Genomic DNA, 15911 nt, shown 5'->3' with positions numbered 1-15911 from the left:
TTTTAGAGGCTTGATCAAAACAGATTCGAATTTCAGGCAAATGTACTTCAGAAGTGGTATTGAATGCTTGTTAATGCATCCCTCCAGATGACACATAATGCCTGGTTATCTCTCTCGTTGTGTTGAAGTGTTGTCAACCCAATCCACAGATTTTAAATCTATGGATTTGAATCTACTTCCTTAAATCCATTTCCTTCTCCAGCGGATCTTCCCGACCTGGGGATCTTCCCGACCCAGGGATCTAAGCAGGATGTCCTGCATTGCCGGCAGATTCTTTATCATCTGAACCATCAGGGAAGCCCCACGTATTTTTGATTTTAACCGCTTATCAGACATACAATTTGCAAATATTTTCCCCATTCAGTAAGCTGCCTTGTCATTTTGTGGAAGGTCTCAATTGCTGTGCATAAACTTTTTAGCTTGATATATTCCCACTCATTTATTTTTGCTTTCGTTGCCTTTGATATCGGTGTCAAATCCAAGAATTTATCTCCACGAGTTACGTCAAGGAGAGTACCACCTTTGATTTCATCAGAAGTTGTATGGTTTGGGGTCTTATGGTCAAGTCTTTAATCCATTTTCAGTTACCTTTGATGTGTGGTGTAAGAGAGTGTTTCAGTTTCATTCTATTGCATGTGGCTGTCCAGGTTTCCCAAACCATTAATTGAGGAGACTGTCCTTACCCTTTTCATATTCTTGGCTCCTTTGGTAAAAATCAATTGTCCATCAATGTGTGGGTTTATTTCTGGATTTTCTCATCTGTCCCATTGATCTGTATGCCTGTTTTCATACCACAATCAAGTTCGTCAGCACATTCTTCACCTCACAGAGTTACTTTGTGTGTGCGTGTGTGGGTTTGTGTGTGCGGTGAGTACACTTAATTTTTGTATATGGTGTGCGGTGTGGATCACGGTTTGCTTTCTCCTCCAAAATGTTTATCTATTTGTTCCAGCACAGTTTTTAAACAAGGCTTTCCCTTTCCTCGTTGAAGCATTTTGTCACTTTTTTTCATAAAACAGTTGTCCATATGTATGCCAATCTGTCTTTTAGACCCTCTATTCTGTTTCATTAATATGTGAGTCTGTACTTACATCCATACCGCACTGTCTGAATTATTGTAGCGTTAAGGGAGGTCTTAACATTACATATTAGAAATCCTCCATGCTAACCCCTGCTTTGTGTGTTCTAGTTCCTTTGCATAGCAATATAAATTTCTAACATCTCTGTTTCAGTTTTCACCAAAAAGTTGACAAAGAACTGGTTGAACAAGTAAAAGACAAATGAGCCAAGTGATATAAAATTTCAACAACACTCAGTCAAGTTGACTTATATATTAGAGAACACTGCACCCATCCTTGGCTGAATATACATTAATTTCTGGGGACACATGAAACATTCTTCTAGACAGACCATATGTTGAAGTCAGTCAGAGTACGTTTTCCGACAACTATGGAGTTAAGTCAAAATTGACCCAGAAAGAAGGCGTCAAGAGAAAATGCCTGTATTTTTGAAGACTAAATGAAAGCAGCAGTAGAGGGAGCTATGTAAATTGAGAAAAAAAGTGTAGATGCTGGGTTTTCTTGCTGGTCCAATGGTTAAGAGTCCGCTTGTCAAGGCAGGGGCCACTCGTTCAAGTGACCCTGTGCGTTAAAACTACTGAGTCTGCACTCTAGAGCCCGGGAGCCAAACTGCTGAGCCTGTGCACCCCAACCACGGAGGCCTGTGTGCTCCAGAGCCCTTGTCCTGCAACGAGAGAAGCCACTGCAATGAGACGCCCTCGCACCACACCTAGATGGTAACCCCTGCTTGCCACAACTAGAGAAAGCCCATGCACAGGAACAAAGACCCAGAACAACCAAAGATATATAAATAAATTTTAATAAAGTATACAGAAGGCAATGGCAAGCCACTCCAGTAATCTTGCCTAGAAAATCCCATGGATGGAGGAGCCTGGTAGGCTGCAGTCCGTGGGGTCGCTAAGGGTCAGACACGACTGAGCGACTTTACTTTCACTTTTCACTTTCACACATTGGAGAAGGAAATGGCAACCCACTCCAGTGTTCTTGCCTGGAGAATCCCAGGGAAGGGGGAGCCTGGTGGGCTTCCGTCTATGGGGTCACACAGAGTCGGACACAACTGAAATGACGCAGCAGCAGCAGCAGGAGCAGCAGCAGCCGCAGCAGCAGCAGCCTCCTTCAAAAAGGAATAAAACACAAATTTCCCATTCACATGAGCAACAAAGTAGAAAAAAACTTCAAATCCTGGACAAAATGATTAAATGATTATTTTTTCCCCTTTCAATCACACTATTTATTTATTATTGGAGTATAGTTGGTTTACACTGCTGTGTTAATTTCTGCTCTACAGCAAACTGAATCAGGTATGCACACTACTATATATAAAATAGATAACAAATAAAAACTATTATTTTTAAAAATGAAAGACTTATGTACAGTGGATGGCAGAAATTTATGACTAGATATTTCTGTTCTATACATTACGTGTAAGTAGGCCTTTAAAAGGCATAGCCTATGGGATATTATGGTAAAAATCACTAAAAACAATTTCCTGTCTTTCCCTTATCCCCCTGCGCTGACCTGGTCACCCCAAATGGGGCTGTGTTTACAGGTGTCAGTGTCCTTGGTGTTTGTTACAGGTGTCAGTGTCCTTTGAGGACTTCAGCAGAGAGGAGTGGCAGCACCTGAACTCTGCTCAGAGGTGCCTGTACCAGGACATGATGCTGAACACTGCAGCCACCTCCTCTCACTGGGTATGCACAGCTACCCTGTGAATCTATGAGGACCCTGTTAGGAGTAAAATTGTGTCCATCCAAGAAAACATGTTGACGTCCTAACCCCCACTATTTCTGAATGGGACCTGAATTAAAAATAGGGTCTGAGACGGTAACAGGTAGGAAGGCCAGAAGTCCCAGAGCGGCAGGAGAAAATAAACCGTAAGTGGCAGACGGTTTGTTTGTTTTTTCCTTCTCTATATGTGGTGAGGACACCTAGCTCTGCCTTGAGCTAACCAATATGTTTTTCTTAAGCTAAGTTAATGAAACCATGTATTTGCTTTGGAACCTGACTTTCTTCAAAATGTTTCTGCCTAAGACTAACTTTTTTTTCTTTACTCAACCCTTGGGCTGATAATGGCTCAACAAACCAGTATTCATGTCAATTGTTGTATGCCCGGGGGATGACACACCTTGGGCCATTCTATCTCAGAAATGTATATTGTGGGAGAGGGCCCTGGTGAGACTCCCTCAGCCTTGAGGTGTCTCTCTTATCTGATTAATAAGCTTGCTAACAGACATAAAGGAGCAGGCAATGGCACCCCACTCCAGTCTCTTGCCTGGAAAATCCCGTGGACGGAGGAGCCTGGTGGGCTGCAGAGTCGGACACGACTAAGCGAATTCACTTTCACTTTTCACTTTCATGCATTGGAGAAGGAAATGGCAACCCACACCAGTGTTCTTGCCTGGAGACTCCCAGGGACGGGGGAGCCAGGTGGGCTGTTATCTATGGGGTCGCACAGAGTCAGACACGACTGCAGCGACTTAGCAGCAGCAGCAGCAACAGACATAAAACGCCTTGCCAGAAACTAGCAAGAGGACATTCTTTCTGCCCCTTTCTGACTTCCATGTCAGCAGCTTTCTCTCTCTCTCTCTTATACTTTAATAAAATTCTGTTACCCAAAAGGTTCCAGTGGGCAAGCCTCGTCTCTTGCCCTGGATCGAATTCCTCTCCTCCAGAGACCACGAATCCTGGCGTAGCACTCGGCTCAGAGCAGTAACCTTTCAGGTCTTTCCGAAAGTAATCAATCTAGAACGAGGTCGTTAGGTGGGCCCTAATCCAATATACCTGGCATTCTTACAAAAAAAGGGAAGTGTAGACACAGAGACACACAAACACACAAGAGAGACCGTGCGGAGGAACACAAGGAATAGATGACCGTGTGATTGGAGTGATGCACCTATAGGACAGGAGATGCCTGAGGCCACCAGAAACCAGGAGAAGGGCATGGAACACATCCCTCCCTAGCACCTTCAACAAGAGCATGACCTGGCTGACACCTTGATTTCAGACTTCTGGCCCTCAGAACTGCAAGGCAAGAAATTCTTGTTGTTCTGAGCCACACGGTTTGTGATACTTTGTTGCAACATTCCCAGGAAACTACCGCTTTCTGTACTTGGGAGTGGAGTGCTATTGTAATAAGAAGTTGGACTGTGAAGAAGGCTGATCGCCGAAGAATCGATGCTTTTGAACTGTGGTGTTGGAGAAGACTCTTGAGAGTCCCTTATACTGCAAGGAGATCCAACCAGTCCATTCTAAAGGAGATCAATCCTGGATGTTCATTGGAGGGACTGATGCTAAAGCTGAAACTGCAATACTTTGGCCACCTCATGCGACGAGTTGACTCACTGGAAAAGACTCTGATGCTGGGAAAGGTTGGGGGCGGGAGGAGAAGGGAACGACGGAGAATGAGATGGCTGGATGGCATCACCGACTCTGTGGACATGAGTTTGAGTGTACTCCGGGAGTTGGTGATGGACAGGGAGGCCTGGTGTGCTGTGATTCATGGGGTCGCGGAGAGTCGGACACGACTGAGCGACTGAACTGAACTGAAAAAGACATGAAGTGGCTTTGGAATTGGGCAGCGGGTAGAGGCTGGAGAAATTTGTAGGTACTTGATAGAAAACGTCTAGATTGCCTCAAAGAAACTGGTGGGAGAAATAGGAAAAATTGTGCTTTTGCTGAGGTCTCAGATAGGCCTCCCAGGTAACGCTAGTGGTTAAGGATCCTCCTGCCGATGCTGGAGACTCGGGTTCCATCCCCGGGTCAAGAAGATCCCCCATAGAAGGAAAGGCAACCCACTCCAGTCTTCTTGCCTGGAGAATCTCAGGGACAGAGGAGCCTGGCTGGCTAAAGTTCATGGGGTTACAAAGAGTCGGACAGGACTGAAGCCAATTAACACATAGCATTGGCCAAAGAACCTAGCATGTCTGGTATCTCTCTGTCTAAGAAATGAATTCTAGGTATTTCCTAAAAGAACTAGAAGATTTAGAAAAGCTAATTTAATCTTAATTTCTGCATAATGATTTACTGATTGAATTTAACACATGATGAATAAGAGAAATTAACAGCTTTAGATATTTTTACCCTGCACAATGTTAGGTATCAGTTCAGTTCAGTCGCTCAGTCATGTCCGACTCTTTGCGACCCCATGAATCACAGCACACCAGGCCTCCCTGTTCATCACGAAAACCCAGAGTTCACTCAAACTCATGTCCATCGAGTCGGTGATGCCATCCGTCCATCTCATTCTCTGTCGTCCCCTTCTCCTCCCGCCCCCAATCCCTCCCAGCATCAGAGTCTTTTCCAGTGAATCAACTCGTCACATGAGGTGGCCCAAGTATTGGAGTTTCAGCTTTAGCATCAGCCCTTCCAATGAACACCCAGGACTGATCTCCTTTAGAATGGACTGGTTGGTCTCCTTGCAGTCCAAGGGACTCTCAAGAGTCTTCTCCAGCACCACAGTTCAAAAGCATCAGTTTTTCGGCGATCAACTTTCTTCACAGTCCAACTCTCACATCCATACATGACTATGGGAAAAACCATAGCCTTGACTAGACGGACCTTGGTTGGCAAAGTAATGTCTCTGCTTTTTAATATGCTATCTAGGCTGGTCATAACTTTCCTTCCAAGGAGTAAGCGTCTTTTAATTTCATGGCTGCAATCAGCACCTGCAGAGATTGTGGAGCCCAAAAAAATGAAGTCTGACACTGTTTCCACTATTTCCCCATCTATTTCCCAAGAAGTGATGGGATCAGATGCCATGATCTTCGTTTTCTAAATGTTGAGCTTCAAGCCAACCTTTTCACTCTCCTCTTTCATTTTCATCAAGAGGCCTTTGAGTTCCTCTTCACTTTCTGCCATAAGGGTGGTGTCATCTGCATATCTGAGGTGATTGATATTTCTCCCGGCAATCTTGATTCCAGCTTGTGCTTCTTCCAGCCCAGCGTTCCTCATGATGTACTCTGCATATAAGTTAAATAAGCAGGGTGACAATATACAACCTTGACGTACTCCTTTTCCTATTTGGAACCAGTCTGTTGTCCCATGACTAGTTCTAACTGTTGCTTCCTGACCTGCATACGGGTTTCTCAAGAGGCAGGTCAGGTGTTCTGGGATTCCAATCTCTTTCAGAATTTTCCACAGTTTATTGTGATCCACACAGTCAAAGGCCTTGGCATAGTCAATGAAGCAGAAATAGATGTTTTCCTGGAACTCTCTTGCTTTCTCCATAATCCAGAGGATGTTGGCAATTTGATCTCTCGTTCCTCTGCCTTTTCTAAAACCTGCTTGAACATCTGGAAGTTCACGATTCACATATTGCTGAAGCCTAGCTTGGAGCACTTTGAGCATGACTTTACTAGCGTGTGAGATGAGTGCAATTGTGCGGTAGTTTGAGCATTCTTTGGCATTGCCTTTCTTTGGGATTGGACTGAAGACTGACCTTTTCCAGTCCTGTGGCCATTGCTGAGTTTTCCAAATTTGCTGGCATATTGAGTGCAGCACTTTCACAGCATCGTCTTTCAGGATTTGAAATAGCTCAACTGGAATTCCATCACCTCCACTAGCTTTGTTTGTCGTGATGCTCTCTTAGGCCCACTTGACTACACATTCCAAGATGTCTGGTTCCAGGTGAGTGATCAGGCCATCGTGATTATCTTCGTCGTGAAGATCTTTTTTGTACAGTTCTTCTGTGTATTCTTGCCACCTCTTCTTAATATTTTCTGCTTCTGTTAGGTCCATACCATTTCTGTCCTTTATTGAGCCCATCTTTGCATGAAATGTTCCCTTGGTATCTCTAATTTTCTTGAAGAGATCTCTTGTTTTTCCTATTCTGTTGTTTTCCTCTATTTCTTTGCATTGATCACTGAGGAAGGCTTTCTTATCTCTCCTTGCTATTCTTTGGAACTCTGCATTCAGATGCTTATATCTTTCCTCCTTTACTTCTCGCTTCTGTTCTTTTCACAGCTATTTGTAAGGCCTCCTCAGACAGCCATCTTGCTTTTTTTACCACCATTACCCCTACCATAGATTGGCCTCAGGCTTAACTTCATGGAGGGAACACAGCCCCACCCATCAACAGAAAATTGGATCAAATATTTACTGAACCCATCAGATCAAGACCCAGATTCCCCCACAGCCAGTCCCTCCCATCAGGAAGCCTCCATAAGCCTCTTATTCTTATCCATCAGACGGGCAGACAGACTGAAAAGCAGAATCACAGAAAACTAACCAAACTGATCACAGGGATCACAGCCTTGTCTCACTCAATGAAACTATGAGCCATGCTGTGTAGGGTCATCCGGGACGGACAGGTCATGGTGGAGAGTTCTGACAAAATGTGGTCCCCTGGAGAAGGGAATGGCAAACCACTTCAGTATTCTTGCCTTGAGAACCCCATGAACAGTATGAAAAGGCAAAAAGATATGACACTGATAGATAAACTCCCTCGGTCAGTAGGTGCCCAGTATGCTACTGGAGAAGAGTGGAGAAACAACTCCTGAATGATTGAAGAGTTGGAGCCAAAGCGAAAACAACACCCAGTTTTCATGTGACTGGTGATGGAAGTAAAGTCTGATGCTGTGAAGAACAATATTTCATTGGAACCTGGTCCTATGAATCAAGGTGAATTTGAAGTGGTCAAACAAGAGATGGCAACATTGACATTTCAGAAATCAGTGAATTTAATTGGACCAGAATGGGCAAAATTAATTCAGATGACCATTATATCTACTGCTGTGCATAAAAATCCCTTAGAAGAAATGCAGTAGCCTTCATAGCCAACAAAACTGACAGAAATGCAGTACTTGGGTGCAATCTCAAAAACGACAGAATGATCTCTGTTTGTTTTCAAGGTAAACCATTCAATATCACAGTAATCCAAGTCTATGCCCCAACCACTAATGCTGAAGAAGCTGAATTTGAATGGCTCTACGATGACCTACAAGACCTTCTAGAACTAACACCAAAGAAAGATGTCCTTTTCATCATAGGGGACTGGAATGCAAAAGTAGGATATCAAGAGATACCTGGAGTAACAGGTAAGGTTTTGCCAAGAGAATGCACTGAGGGCAAACGCCCTCTTCCAACAATGCCAGAGACAACTCTACACATGGAATGGACATCACCAGATGGTCAATATAGAAATCAGATTGATTATATTCTTTGCAAGTGAAGATGGAAAAGCTCTCTACAGGCAGTAGAAACATGAGTGGGAGCTGACTGTGGCTCAGACCATGAACTCCTTATTGCAAAATTCAGACTTAAACTAAAGAAAGTAAGGAAAACCACTAGGCCATTCAGATATGACCTAAATTAAATCCCTACGATTATACAGTGGGAGTGACAAAAGAGATTCAAGGGATTAGATCTGATAGAGTGCCTAAAGAACTATGGGTGGAGGTTCTTAACTTTGTACAGGACGCAGTGATCAAAATGATGCTCAAGGAAAAGAAGTGCAAAAAGGCAATATAGTTGTCTGAGGAGGCCTTACAAATAGCTGGGAAAAGAAGAAGCTAAAGGCAAAGGAGAAAAGGAAAGATATACCCATTTGAATGCAGAGTTCAAAATAATAGCAAGGAAAGATAAGAAAGCATTCCTAAGTGATCAGCGCAAAGAATTAGAGGAAACCAACAGAATGGGAAAGACTAGAGATCACTTCAAGAAAATTAGAGATACCAAAGGAACATTTCATGCAAAGATGGAAAAAATAAAGGACAGAAACTGTACAGACCTAATACACAAGAATACACAGAACTACACAAAAATATATTAAAGATACAATGGTGTGATCACTCACCTAGATTCAGACTATGTGGAGTACAAACTCAAGTGGCCCTCAGGAAGCATCACTATGAACAAAGCTAGTGGAGGTGATGGAATTGCAGCTCAGCTATTTCAAGTCCTAAAAGATGATGCTGTTAAAATGCTGCACTCAATATGCCAATAAATTTGGAAAAGTCCACAGTGGCCACAGGACTGGAAAAGGTCAGCTTTCATTCCAATCCCAAAGAAAGGCAATGCCAAAGAATGTTCTCACACACTAGCAAAGTAATGCTCAAAATTCTTCAAGATAAGCTTCAACAGTATGCCAACCAAGAACTTCTGGTGGTTCAAACTGAATTAGAAAAGGCAGAGGAACCTGAGATCAAATTGCCAAAATCTGCTGGATCATAGAAAATGCAAGAGGATTCCAGAAAAACATCTACTACTGCTTTATTGACTATGCTAAAACTTTTGACTATGTGGATCAAAACGAACTGTGGAAAATTCTTAAAGAGATGGGAATACCAGATCACCCTACCTGTCTCCTGAGAAATCTGTATGCCAGTCAAGAAGCAACAGTTATATCTAGACATGGAACAATGGAATGGTTCCAAATTGGGAAAGATCTACGTCAAGGCTGTATATTGTCAGTCTGCTTATTTAACTTCTATGCAGATTACATCATGCGAAATGCCCAGCTGGGTGAAGCACAAATGTGAATCAAGACTGCAGGGAGAAATATCAATAACCTTAGATATGCAGATGACACCACAGTTATGACAGAAAGTGAACTAGAGAGACTCTTGACGAAAGTGATGGGGAGATTGAAAAACCTGGCTTAAAACTCAACATTCAAAAAACAAAGATCATGGCATCTGGTCCCATCACTTCATGGCAAGTAGATGGGGGAACAATGGAAACTGACAGAATTTATTTTCTTGGGCTCTGAAATCACTACAAATGCTGACTGCAGCCATGAAATTAAAAGACCTTCTCCTTGCTAGAAAAGCTATGACCAACCTAGACAGCATATTAAAAAGCAGTGACATTACTTTGCCAGTGAAGGTCCATATAGTCAAAGCTAATGGTTCTTCCAGTAGTCATGTATGGATATGAGAGTTGGACCCTATGGAGGGCTGAATGCCAGAGAATTGATGCTTTCGAACTGTGGTGTTGAAGAAGATTCTTGAGAATGCCTTGCACTTCAAGGAAATCAAGCCAGTCAATCCTAAAGGAAATCAACCCTCAATATTTATTGGAAGGACTGATGCTAAAGCTGAAGCTCCAGTACTTTGGCTCCCTGATTCGAAGCACTGACTCATTAGAAAAGACCCTGATGCTGGGAAAGATTGAAGGCAGGAGAAGGGGACAACAGAGGATGAGATGTTTGGATGGTGTCGCCACCTCAATGAACTTGAGTTTGAACAAGCTCCAGGAGATGAAGAAGGACAGGGAAGCCTGGTGTGCTGCAGTCCTGGGGTCTCAAAGAGTCAGACAAGACTGAGAGGGTGAACAACAACAAGTTAAGAAGAAGGAAGGATAGGAGTATGATCAAGCATGGAGAATGGAGGAAGAAGTTAGGCAGGGGTATAGAAAAGGACGTGATCGGTGGGAAGGATGGAAGACGAGAAAGAGAGCAAACAGGAAGGAGGGGAAGGATGGAGGGGAGGTCTGACAGGGAGAATTAGATGAATGGAGGTTGATAAAACATGGAAGAGGTGAGGAATGAGGCCAGGAGGGTGAGATGGATGGGGGCTGATCACACAAGGAAGAAGGGATTTTGGAGGTGAGAAGCAGGGAGAAGGTGACTGGGGATGTGAGGTAGGGAGAATAAGAATGAAGGGAAGTCAGACAGTCAAAAGAGAGGAATTGAGGGTGGCCTTTCGGGGATGATTGGGGGTGGAATGTCAGGCAAGGGCTGGGAAAAGAAAGTAGATGAGCAAGCAAGGAGACAGGAGGAACAGGGAATGATTACACAGTGAGGAGCAGAGGAATGTAGGCTAGACAGGCAGTAAGAGAGAGAAATGTTGGGGGGGTGTGGTCAGGCAAGGAGGTTACCAATAAAGAAACAGCAGCCAGGCAGAGAGAAAAGTGAGATAAGAAGATGATTGAGCAGTAAGAAGGGGAGAATGTAGTGGAGGTCAGGAGGAAAGGAAGGGACCCACAGAGGTTAACCAGAAGGTATGAAGGCATTCAGGCAGAAGAAGAAGGAATAGGAGGCAATTCCAGCATGGAGAACCAGAGGAAGAAGGTGGTGGTAGGGAGAAGGTGAGGAGTGGAGGTTCATGAGGGAGAGAAGGACAAGTCTCACCTTGGGGTCCCTTGAGTGCTCAGGGCATAACACCTGGAGTTGCTTGCAGTACCTCTTACTCTGTGGATTGTAAACATCACAGAAGAGCCTTGTGGCTCTGGGGAGAGATTGAAAGTGAGGTGCTAACTATTAGGAAGGTGGTTCCACCCTGAAGCCTGCCCACACATCGTCACCAACCCCAGCCAAGTGAGCTTCCCTGGTGGCTCCCCACCCCAACCCTGCCCCTAATTCACACACCTCTGCCTCTGAGCCCACCCACGTGCTGCCCTTGATCTTGCCCAGCCTGCTCCTGATCCTGTCCACATCATGCCTTTGAAGCTTCAGCTTCACCATCAGTCCTTCCAATGAATATTCAGGGATGATTTCCTTTAGGATTCACTAGTTTGATCTCCTTGCAGTCCAAGGGACTCTCAAGAGTCCTCTCCAGCACCAATATTTACCAGAAAAGGCAAGCATAATTAGCCTGAGGGCAACTTATTGAAGCTTGTGGTTCACCAGTTTCTATGACCAAGATTCCCTCAATCAGTTAACTTTGAGCCTTTTTCCCATTATTCCCTAGCCGAGGGTTTCGTCCTAGGCTTTCCTGATTCCCTTGTTCCTGCAGGGTCTGCATTCTCAGGAATCTCTTTCTACAGTCCCTCTTCCAGTGTCTTGGCCTCATGTCATCATGACCTACAGTTTTCCCGTCTACCTTGGCTCCCTTCACATGTTGTCCAGAGTAGGGCTTCATCCCTCAGAAAATAGTTGCAACCAAGTGGCTAACACAGTGATGTTTAACTGCTTCTTTTCTCCTTCCTCTTTCTCTGCATTGTCCCCAAATTGAGCAGCTCCTGCTAGGTTTTATGTAATATTCTGTCTTAGGTTGACACAAAGTAGATTAGACCAGTGGGTGATTTTGAAGTACCCCTGGATCCGTGATGGTAAATTTTGGGAAGCCTCAACAAACTGCCAATGGAAATCAACTAGGAAATCACTAGTCTTCTGGATACACTGCTGTGATTTCTCCCAGCTTACTTTTCTTAGAAGGACTTCAGCTATGGCCATTTGCAGGCCCTCTTGGTGGGTCCCTCAAGCATTTAGTTCTTCCATTATGTGGGAGGTGGCATAGAGTCAGAGTCTTTTTTTTTCTTTTTCTAAAAGTAATTAATTTATTTTAATTGGAGGGTAATTACTTTACAATATTGTAGTGGATTTTGCCATACATAGTCACATTATTTTGGCCACATCCCCGCTGATGTGGTGGGTCACATTCCAGTCCTGACATGCCTGCTCCATCAAACAACCAAAGCCTGCTGCTTGCAGAATTCTGTGCAACTACCATTGCACATCCCCATATGAAGGGCTGTAAACTGGAAACACACTGCCAGGTACTTGCACAAACTTCTGCACTCTTCCCTGGGCCCCGGAATAGAGGCCTTCAGCGAAGAATGAAGGGGAGTTGAACAGCATGTAGATTTGTACTGTTTCAACTCTCGGTAGCTACTTGATGGCATCTGCTTTATTGGCAAAGTGGTTAGGGAAGGCTAGCTGTCTTGTCATTGAGTCAGGAAAAATGTAGAATTAGATTACTCTTGGGTTTCCTTTCCCAGTTATTCCTTAATAGTATTGCTTTATCATCTCTGCTTCCCTAGCTGTACAGTTTGTGGATAAAAAAATATTCTTGGAGGTCAAAATCTAGGCTAAGCATGAAATGGAATCAGAGCTATGGCACGAGAAACACACACCTCACTCAGGAAGATAATTCATTACTGTCTCCTTGTCCTTCTTTGCAGGGAAATCTACTATTTAACTGCCCATCTTGAAGATCATAGCTTCGTCCTTACTAGGAGTCAGATGGAGGCGTGAAGATGCAGAGCTGCTATGGAAAGGGAGCAAAAGGAGGGGAGACAGCAGAGAAATGAGGAGGAGGGTTTGGTGAAAGAGAAAGTGACTTTAATTCTCCCATTTCCTCTTCCATTTTCCTCCATCTTCCCAAATGATTTTTAACCTTCTTCTTAGGATGATATTCATCCTGTAACATTAGTAATTCCTTTGCAGGGGATGAAAGTGCAATTGTTAGTCGCTCAGTCATGTCCAACTCTTTGCAACAATATGGACAGTAGCCAGCCAGTCTCCTCTGTCCATGGGATTCTCCAGGCAAGAATACCGGAGTGGGTTGCCATTCCCTTCTCCAGGGGATCTCCTGACCCAGGGATTGAACCCGGGTCTCCTGTGTTGCAAGCAGATTCTTTACAGCCTGAGCCACCAAGAAGAGGTTCTTCTAAGAACCACCATATATGTTAATTCATCCAAATTAATTGAAGCGTCCTTAGGACAATGTAAGACTGTATTTTCCTTTCAAATGGATTCCCTTCCAAGTGTCATATTGAGCTGTATTGACCATTAAAGAGAAAAGATTTGCAGGTAACATCCTGGCTTCCCATCTTTCCCACCATTAAAGCTGATGGTGACTCTGATGGACTTTTAGGTCCTGTATTATGCGTGCTACTCAAAAAGGAAATCTAGAATTTGGAGAGTGAGATCCATCCAGATAGTATTTGCAAAGAGCAAAGTGCTAAACTGGAATGGGGGTGGGGGGTGAGGGTGGGGAATCCGCTTGTCATCACCTCCCATTACTTCCACCTAGATGTGGTCAAGTACCCGGTGGTGGCGCCAGCTTGGAGGCGCGTGGCTCAGTATACTTCAATGATGAGACTATCAAGGGTGCTCAGCAGCTGTGGGCCGCCTCAGCCGCTGACCACCTGGACCTGGTGCAGAGCCTGCTGTGCTGCGAGGACTTGGTGTGCCGCACCACATGCACCCACTCAAAGGCCCTGCGTGCTGCCTGCTTTGGTGGCCACCTGGATGTGGAGCAATAGGTGGAGGGCGAGCACCAGGCTACCTGGGGGTCCAACAGGCGCAGGCTTACACGTGCCTCCTGATCTGCTGTTACACAGGCCATCGCCAGATCGCCCTCTACCGGTTAGAGCAGGGTTGCCGCCTGAACCTGAGCAAGGTCAAGGGCAACAAGGCCCTGTGTGACTGCATCGAGGCTGGCAGCCTGGGAGTCCATCATGTGCTGTTCAGGTGCCAGGCCTTCAGAGAACGGGATGGCTAAGGCATGACCGTGCTGCTGGCGGCCCACGAGACAGACCACAGGAGCATGACGGACGACCTCACCCAGGAGCAGCCAGCTGGAGAGGAGAGGCAGCCAAGGCTGGCCTGAGAAGGTCCCTCCACCAGCCAGGCATGTGTGCAGCCCCAGGGCACATGCTGCTGAAGTTCCTCCTCAGGGTAACCACTGAGCACCAGGTCAGAAGCCATCCGGCAGCCTTGGAGTTGCTGGGAGCCACCTACATGGCTAAGAAATGGGATCTGCTCAGGGTCCTGAAACCCTTGGTAGGGGCCATGGAGCTGTGTCACCAGGGAACATGTATCTGCCTAAACCCGAGTCCCAGCTGGTCCTCGCCTCTGACTATTCCAGGGAGGCGACCAACACCAAGGAATTGGAGGCATTCATCATGCAGTGTGATGAGATGCGCAAGCAGGCACTGTTGACCTGAGGGTGCTCCTGGGTCCCTCCCACCCGGATATTTCCTACTCTATGTGTTACCAGGATGCTGTGTAGGCCAACTGGAACAGCTTTTAGCTCTGCATCCACTCATGGAAATACATCCTAAACATGCAGCAGAACAACCTGGAGCCTCTGACTGCGGGTACCTTCCTATCCTCTAATGAACTCTTCTCCCAAGTGCTCCAGAAACCCTTGGCCAAGGGGCAGCCTGATCATGCCAGCTGGCTTTGCAGATCTCATGTGCGTGCTGTGCAAAGGGGTCTGGGAAGTGGAGCAAGCCCAAGGAGCCCAGGGACTCAGCCCAGTTCACCAAGGGCCTGGACATCTTCCTCCACCTGCTCTCCCTGCTGGAGAAAGTGGAGTGCCATCCTGATCAGGAGGACATGAAACCCCAGAGGGTGAGGGTCTGCTCAAGTGCACCCCTCTCCTCAAGAATGGCTTCACTCCTGCACGTGGTGCTGGATATGGACCACAAACGTGGGCCACTTCTAGGGAGCAAATTCCCTTCCCCCAAGTGGTCAAGGTGCTCTCGACTGCCGGGTCGATCCAGACAGCTGGGACTTTGACAATAGCACCCCAGTCCACATCGCGAAGCAGAACTACTGCCTGGAGATTGTGAATGCCCTGACAGAGGCAGGGACCCACATGGACACCACCAGCACCTTCAAGAATACGGCCTGCAAGGTGCTGCATGAGAAGCTGCTGGCCAAGAGCACCATTCAGCCCTTCAACTATGTGACCCCACAGTGCCTTGGGGCCTTCACCCTGGACAACAAGGTCCGCTACAGGGGCTTCATTCCCTAAGAGCTGGAGGCTTTCCTCCAGCTGCACTGAAAGTGGTCAGAGAGGAGAACCCAGGAGGGGTGGGGCCCACACCAGTCCCCGCCCTCTCTGAGGACCTCTTTGGTGGCTGGAAACCGGGGAAGAGCTCACGGGGCCTCCAAGGTCCCCTCCCCTCATCATGGAGAAGGGCAAGAATCAGTGAGTTGTCAGTAGTAGAACAGTCCGGACCACTTGCTCAGAGAACTGGCTTTCTCTAGGAGTCCGCACGCCCATACTCCACAAGGAGAAGATGCTCAACTTCCCACACATCCCGTTTGCTCGAGTTTCAGAGAATCTTGCTTTCTGACCCCTGGCAGAGGGAAGGCATCACCTTCCTCTCCTACTAGAAACACAAGAAGAAGCTGAGAGTTGGGTTTGGCCTCTACCT

The 15911-nt window shown here is 45.8% G+C and overlaps 1 pseudogene; it reads left to right on the top strand.

The window, feature by feature from the left end:
* The window catches only part of LOC129563898 (protein fem-1 homolog A-like), a 36978-nt pseudogene extending 21443 nt beyond the window's left edge, over positions 1–15535 (top strand).
* Positions 15536–15911: the final 376 nt, after the last annotated feature.

Source organism: Moschus berezovskii, chromosome X (assembly GCF_049115385.1).
Source record: "Moschus berezovskii isolate FMDL1 chromosome X, NW_MosBer_1.0, whole genome shotgun sequence".
Lineage (NCBI taxonomy): Eukaryota > Metazoa > Chordata > Mammalia > Artiodactyla > Moschidae > Moschus > Moschus berezovskii.
Note: the sequence above shows the minus strand (reverse complement) of the source record. Positions and strands in the feature narration are given on the sequence as shown.